Consider the following 8,148-nt stretch of genomic DNA (forward strand, 5'->3'; position numbering starts at 1 on the left):
AAAAAATAAAACCCGATCACCTTATTACTACTTAACCCTACCCACCAAAATATATTTTATTTTTTTCTTAATTTGTTTCAATTTCAAATTAATTTACGATGTAAATTTGTCTTTTGCGTGATGTGAGTGTTGTCTGTGCCATAGCAGTTTAAATAAATATTGTTATGAATATTGCCTTATGAAAAAAATTAAATAAATATTGCTTTGTGAAAGAAATATTTTTTTTTTCACTGTTATTGTTCCTCATCCATACTAGTACTATGCTATTGATTTTACACAAGAGTCAGCTGAGTTGTGAGAATATAAAACATGATCCTGATATGTGTGCTATATCTCCATAACCTAAAATTAAAAGATTCCATCGACGGAGGAGATGGAAAAAAACATCAACAGTTTGCGATACATCTGAATTAACAAGGGTCAAGTTAACTCTCCATTTACCGTCGTCATCGTTTCTCATCCATAGTATTACAAATAGAATTACTATACTAATCTTTCAAAGGTCTGAGTTATTAATAATGTGAAAAATGTACGTTATCAGTTTAGTCTCTATGGGGGTGCCACAGTGAGATCTCACACCACCTGAAAACCTGGCTAGGGCTGCCACTGCCTGGAGTGCAATACAGAGAGATAAGGTAGATAATGTTAAATGTTTATAATCAGAGAAGTTGTTGCAAAAATCACAACAGTTCAATTGAATTATTTTATAATTCATTGTGTTTGAGGCACCATTCTTTGCAAAAGTGCCCCTCTTCAATTTCACTGGTGATTTTCCTTTTAAGGTGAGGTTGGTTGGGTCATCTCCATATTATTTTCTTCATCAGAGAGATCAGAAAACTTACTCATAGACTAAGCCTCTGATTGATGATTTAGAGAGAGCTGCCTTCAATTTTTGTTTGTTGGTTGGATTCTTATTAGCCTTTTTAGAACTCATATTTCTAGTTATTACTCCTGTTTTGGGTACGGGAGTTTTTATCTTCATGCTCTCCTTTTCTTCTGTTTCTTTTCATTGAATTAGTAAACATTTAGCATGGCGAGTGAGAGATTCATTTGGAGAAACAGAAATATCTGTTTGAACTGCACATGTCTTTGTGGATTTTAAAACAGCAGCAAATCTTGTCTGATATGACAAAACTGTCAAGCAGGGACATGTCCACCTGGTTTGCATTGATCGGTTGACTCCAGGCTGAGGTCATGAATGACTGAACAACCAGCGATTGACTCAAATAGACCCTGATTTGATCTTCCCATTTATCCAAAGCAAGGGCCAAAGCAGTGTGTTGGGGACATTATTTTGCCCCTCAACTACCAGGACTCCCCCTTTCCGGCATACAAACCACCACACATGGATGGAAATTCAGATCTCAGGGATGGTAAAGAAGAGTTACTAAACCATCTCTGGGAGGTTCCCTCACCACAGAGAAAACCCACATCAAAGAAATGAACAATGGTATGCTCTTTAACACAGTTTTCACAAGACCTTTAATGCACTTAGTGCTTTCAAACGTGGCAAAGTTCACGACACGAGAACAACTTTCAATTTTCATCTGGTATCGAAGATAGAATACATATTACAGATTTTACTGTAAGATTTTAACATATAATAATTTATGGTTCTATGAAAAATTTCTATGTAAGTTAATTTATTATTTTTACTCAACAAATTTTTTTAAAAACAAATATCTACGAATGCACAGTTGGAAAGAATTTCATAATCCTTCGAGTCTTAAACAGCCCAAAATTTCTCACAGCACTGTATGAAATTATCAGTGCATTATTTACTTGAAGAGCTACAATCCATAAAAGCTCTTTAGTCCGACACATGAAAATAAAACATAATATAGAAATGATCATGGTAGGTAATATTTTTAGAAAGTGAAATTATTAATAAAAGTATTTTAATAAAATTTTAAATCTTTCTTATGAAATTCAAATGAAAAGAGTGTTTATATTGACACAGAAATAAAAAGTGATTATATTGTAACTGCAGTATTTTTATTTTAGTATTGATTATAATAATTATAAAATTGACTAATCGAAATGGACCATATTTTATTCAGTTATCTTATGAAGAAATGTGAAAATTTTTAACTTAGTTCATGCCCAGCCAACCCTCGGCACATGACATTAAATTGTGTGGTCCGCTAAGTGATATTATATATCTATTAAAACTTTTGTTTCCCATTATGTGTATACCAAAACAATTAAGTAAATTAAAATATTGCACGTGTCATTGTTATAATGCGCAAGTGCAAGTACAAACTCTTGGTATAACAAAATCTTATTCATTTTGTATTTGTTTTACTTTTTTAAAAGCATGTTTGCCTAAATTGTGGCCCACCATAATGTTACGCATGATCAAAGAGGCCTGCAAAACAATTTGGGTTGGCCAGGCCTGACTTAGTTATTTAACATAAAATAAAATTTATTATTATTTACAGTTTTTAAAACATTTATTAAAAATACTCAAGATATCACATTATCACATAATGTTTTTTGTTTTCATTATAAAATAAGTTTTGAAGAAATTTGAACAAAAAAACATAACTTTGGAAGGATTTTGTTGGATAAACATTGATAAATTCAATATAAAATTATTATTTAATTGTTGGACATATATTTCATAAATGGGCATGTTAACTATACTATTAAAGGGACCACACTCTTAACATAAATGTATTCATGATGACAAAAAGTAATGTTATATCTTAGATTTATAGGAGTATATTTTTTTATGTTATCTACAGGTGAATATCATAAGTAATATCATGATAATATATTACTAATTTCACAATAACCCGTCACAATTGTAGGGTTATTATGAAATTAGCCATTATTATTGTAGGGTTATTGTGAAATTAGCCTCATTGCCGTCATTGTTAGAATAAAAACCACGTGTCTACTTTGACGTCACAGGAAAGACTTCTCTTTATTGGAGGAATTTTGGCATAAAAATTTTTTGGTGTAAAAAGTAGAGACATGCTCTACTCTATTTTCAGTTCTGTTTCAGCCAAAATTTCAAAAAAATTTTTACGTTTTCAGTTTTATGCTAGATTTTAAGCCGAATTTTACGCATGTGTGTTCCTGGCCTAATAGTAAAATAGAGGTTATGTTAAATAATAATTTGGTTTACAGCTTCATTCATACATGTCAGCCAAAATAGGTGAAACTGATAGAATGTTAAAAATTTGAATAAGAGCATGAGCCATGAAGTACAATTACACCAACTCAGCAGTTGCCACAACCTGTAATCATGTCAGCTGCAAGTTCTGAATTGACAGCATTAAAATTCTTAAAACATAAAAAATTATTATTAAAAGAAAATTTTTTGAACAGATTGAAATTATTAAAACAAACAAAATTCCCACAATGAATTTAAATACTGCATTGTCATCAGTTATATTAGTAATAAAATAAAATTATGTATAAATAACTATAATTAAATTCTTAAAAAAAAAAATAAAATAAAAATAAATAGGTGGCCGTTTCTATAGCAACGAGATAAAATAGCTAATCTATATAACAGAAAATTTGATCGAACATACTTAATTCAAATTTGGCTGAGGATATCTGCACCAAATTTTGTGGACATATAACATTTAATGTCCTCTCACAAATACCCGAATAATTTCCTTCTAAACCAAACAGGAAGCCCAGTATCCTCTTTCGTTTACTGGAAATAAGCAATATCTCTGTAACCGGAGGTCAGAGTAAGCCAAAATTTAAGAAATGAACTTACAGTACGATGGAGACCTAGCTGCTTTCAGGCATTCCGGATAAATCGCACACTTTTCCGGTTAATCAACCAAAAGTTGTAATTGTTCTGTTAGTCGTATCTTTCCGAAAAATCACTCAATATCCACAAGAATGATATTGTTGGGATCCTTGTAACTTCCGGAACAAAAAAATATATAACACTTATATCCCAAGTAAGAGAATCACTCAGAATCGCAATTCTAAAACAAAGCTAAATTTGTAGCATCCATCCATGCCAATTCTGGAACAGCTCAGCAAACCGCGGCTGCAATTTCTGATGTTATTTTTCTGCGAAAACTTCGCTGAACTTTGGAGACATCATTAACCCCTTCATGTCAACATAGTTCAGACTAAGTATGTATTAGAAATTCTCACTCTTTTTTATTATTGTGTAAAAAAATTTATAAGAAAAAAAAACATTTTTTTTCCATTCTGAATCGATTAACGAGGATTAGGCACTTCTGTTCTATCTCTCAGCCACTTGTACTCGTTTTTCATCACACCCCTCCCCCGTGACACGCGTCGTCACTGTCGTCAGTCCGTCGGAAGCTCTGGAATGACGCCATCGTCGGATGTTTCTATGAGGTTTAATTCGCTTTCGACACAAGACAATTTGGCGTCTTCACCAGTGCTTTGGCTGTGACATATAGTTTGTTGTTTCGAGTAAAAGAGTTAGAAGCGAATTATCTTCTCAAAGTTATGTATGTACTGTACATATATATATATAATAATAATAAAAGAATGAAGTAAAGTTAAGTAACATAATAATTATTATATTTTTAAAATACATACTATACATATTTTTTTCCAAATAAGATACCTAACTACTTTTCTTGAAGTCAATAAGAATTGTCAAAAAAGAAACTAAGTACTACTGTTGNCGTTGCTCTATCTTCTGAGCACTTACACTGAAGAGGGGCTCATATAGACCCAAAATGCATTTGAGATTTGCAATAAAGGAGAACCTAACCTTATAGCTGAGAGAAAGTCTACCGTGTTTTACTAAAGAGACATATACTCAAACTATAAATTCTTATCAATATATACTGTATGTTTCGGAATTTCCTGCATACGAAAAGATTTGCTGTATTCTCTTTTAAAAAAGGAAATTTAAATGAAACAATAATATAATATTTGTATATACACCTGTGTTATAACATGAAATAAGGATATGAAAAGATTAGGAGTTCTATTTTAAAAGATTACTCCTGAGTATATAATTTGATAGTCATTTGTATTACAAAACATCAATTATTAATCAGAGAAAGTAATATTACATACCAGAAAAATATACGAGAGAAAACACCAACTGTAGCGAATGGGTTACTTTTTTCTTTCCTCTCCATTCTCATCTACACTTTTCTATACACTTTTCATATGTAGTATTTATTACTTATCAAACCTATACATCTATTCGATAGTGTATAATATTTATATTAAAGTGTAAAGGTTTTGCGTGTTATTTGTGTTCAGAAAACCTTGAAATTACCTCTAGACGTTACATGAATACGAAGTTAAAATTTTTGCAGTGCTATCAAATGTGATATTTCGTTTAAAAATAACATACTGTAAGTATAAAATAGAAAATAAGCTGAATTTTGAGGGTTGAAATAGATTTTTATAAAACTAAAACGTAAATACTGACAAACAAAAAAGTTGCTGATTAAATTTGACCCCACTCGAGATACAACAGGACTTTTTGAGAGACACTGATAAGTGTCTCTCAAAACTCACAAAACTTCTTCAGATCATCAGTACGCCATGCACAGTTGGACAGAAGCATCGAATCGATGAAAGCACTTCAGTGGCATTGACAAACATTTGCAAAAACAGATTGGAGAAATCATGGTGGGTTTCTATCCTCCAATGAATGATGTCCATAGTATTCTTTTTAGCGGCAATAATTTGTTGTTCAGAGGAAGCTCTGAATGTGAAACACTATATACTCCTAACAATGGTAACTTCCTGGGTATGGTGCAACTGCTAGGAAAATTTGATTCTGTGATGATGGAGCACCTCTGCCATATTGTTAATAAAAAGACTAATATCCACTATTTTGGCAAACGTATTCAAAACAAGTTGATCGGTTTACTTGGAAGTGAAGTTCAAAATAAAATTTTTAATAGGGTAAAAGTCATCTAAATGCTTTTCCATCATATTGGATTGCATAATGGATTGCACTCCTGATGTCAGTTGTGTTGAACAGTTATCTTTAACTTAGCATTTTGTTGACACTAATGAAAGTAAAGTCCAAGTGTGTGTGTTTCGTTGCTTACAAGCCGGTAAGTGCTCTTTGGAAGCTAGACTCACTGGCCTCTTTCTTGATGATATTGTGCAAGAGTTCGAGTTAGATATGAACGATTGTCGAGGCCAAGGATATGATAATGGATCGAATATAGTAGAAATAAACAAAGATGACCAAAGCAAAATTCTGAATCAATATCCACAAGCATTTTTTAAATCCATGTAGCTGTCATTGCTTAAATTTGGTAATAGCAGATGCCGTCAAAACATCTGTTAAATCGGTTTCTTTGTTCAGATTTCTTCAAAGACTGTTTGTTCTAATCTCTGCATCAACAAAGTGATGGGAAGTGATATCCAAGCACATAGAAGGACTATCGCTGAAAAAAGTTTGTGGAACTTGTTGGGAGAGTAGAGTTTCTAGCCTTGCTGCAGTTTGTTACCATTACTCTACGAATGACCCAGTTGCAGCATCAGAGGCCTTGTCGCTGATTCATATCATGGAGCAATTTGAGTTTATAGTAACAATAGTGGCTTGTTATGATATATTGTTTCAAGTAAACATTGTAAGCAAGGCTATGCAGTCTGAAACTATGGATTTACCAAATGCTACACAATTGCTGAAGAATTGCTATGTATTTGTAAAAGAGTACAGTGTTATTCATCTGCTGTGATAACAGCTAGGGAAATTGCATTTCTGATTGCACTTTGAATTTTGCTGACCATACCTATAACTGTTGCTAAAGGATAATGAAGTTTTAGTAAATTAAAACTTATTTACGTACAACCATGTGTCAGGATAGACTGTCAAATCTAGCAATTTTATCTATTGAAAATTGTATTGCCCAGGAATTAATTTATTCTGAATTAATAACAACATTTGCAAGCACAAAAGCGAGAAAGGTGGCAATGTAGGCTTTTTATTTTATTTTTCTTAAATTGCTTCAATTTTAAATTAATTTACGATGTAAATTTGTCTTTTGTGTGATGTGAGCGTTGTCTGTGCCATAGCAGTTTAAATAAATATTGTTATAAATATTGCCTTCTGAAAAAAATTAAATAAATATTGTTTTTTTTTTCACTGTTATTGCTCCTCATCCATACTAGTACTATGCTATTGATTTTACTGAAGAGTGAGCTGGGTTGTGAAAATATAAAACATGATCCTGATATGTGTGCTATATCTCCATAACCTAAAATTAAAAGATTCCATCAACGGAGGGGAGGAGAAAAAACATCAACAGTTTGCGATACTTCTGAATTAAGAAGGGTCAAGTTAACTCTCCATTTACCGTCGTTATCGTTTCTCATCCATAGTATTACTATACTAATCTTTCAAAGGTCTGAGTTATTAATAATGTGAAAAATGTACGTTATCAGTTTATTCTCTACGGGGGGGCGCCACAATGAGATCTCGCACCACCTGAAAACCCGACTAGGGCCGCCACTGAACACTACAACACAACAGTTATTTTTTGAAGTTTTGTGTGGCAGAAAGTTGTTGTTCATTACCACAGGAAGAAAACAAGCACCGCGTTTCCGTACGTATCAGACCCAAAAACACCTGTTTTCCCGAAGCGGTTTTCTTTGTCTGCGTACAGGTGGCGTACAACTCAGTTCCACTAGCTAAGAAACCAGGAGACCAATCGGATTTGTAAACGATTCGTTCAGTCTCTACTGAAGTTAGTTTAGGGGTAACCCCTCTCTTCCTGTGATTCATAGGAAGTGTGCAATGACAAGAAAGATAAACTTTTTGTCGTTTTTTTCTGCTTTAAAAGTATTCTAAAATATTACTTTTACGTATAAAAAATGTTCGGCATTTTCCGTTTTCACGTGGTCACGATGCACTTCTAACTACCTGACGTCATAAACTTATTAACCAATTACGGGACAGAAAAGTACTATAGTGAGAAAAGCTAGTTGGGAAAAGAATAAACGCCACTTCGCCCCGAGTGTGACGTCATAAAAGGCAGGGGCGTGTACTGCAGTCAAATATACAAGGAGTTTCTTGGACGCGAGATATGTAGATCTTTAAACAATTAAAACGTTTCTCACTTTTTATTATTTATGTGGAAAACAGACCAAAACATAAAATATTTAAGTTTTCATGAAATTACTTAATATATATTTAAATAAACTTATATATTATGT

The sequence above is a fragment of the Centruroides sculpturatus genome, unplaced genomic scaffold, assembly GCF_000671375.1.
Source record: "Centruroides sculpturatus isolate CEXI.00-Female unplaced genomic scaffold, Cexi_2.0 scaffold596, whole genome shotgun sequence".
NCBI classification, from domain to species: Eukaryota; Metazoa; Arthropoda; class Arachnida; order Scorpiones; family Buthidae; genus Centruroides; species Centruroides sculpturatus.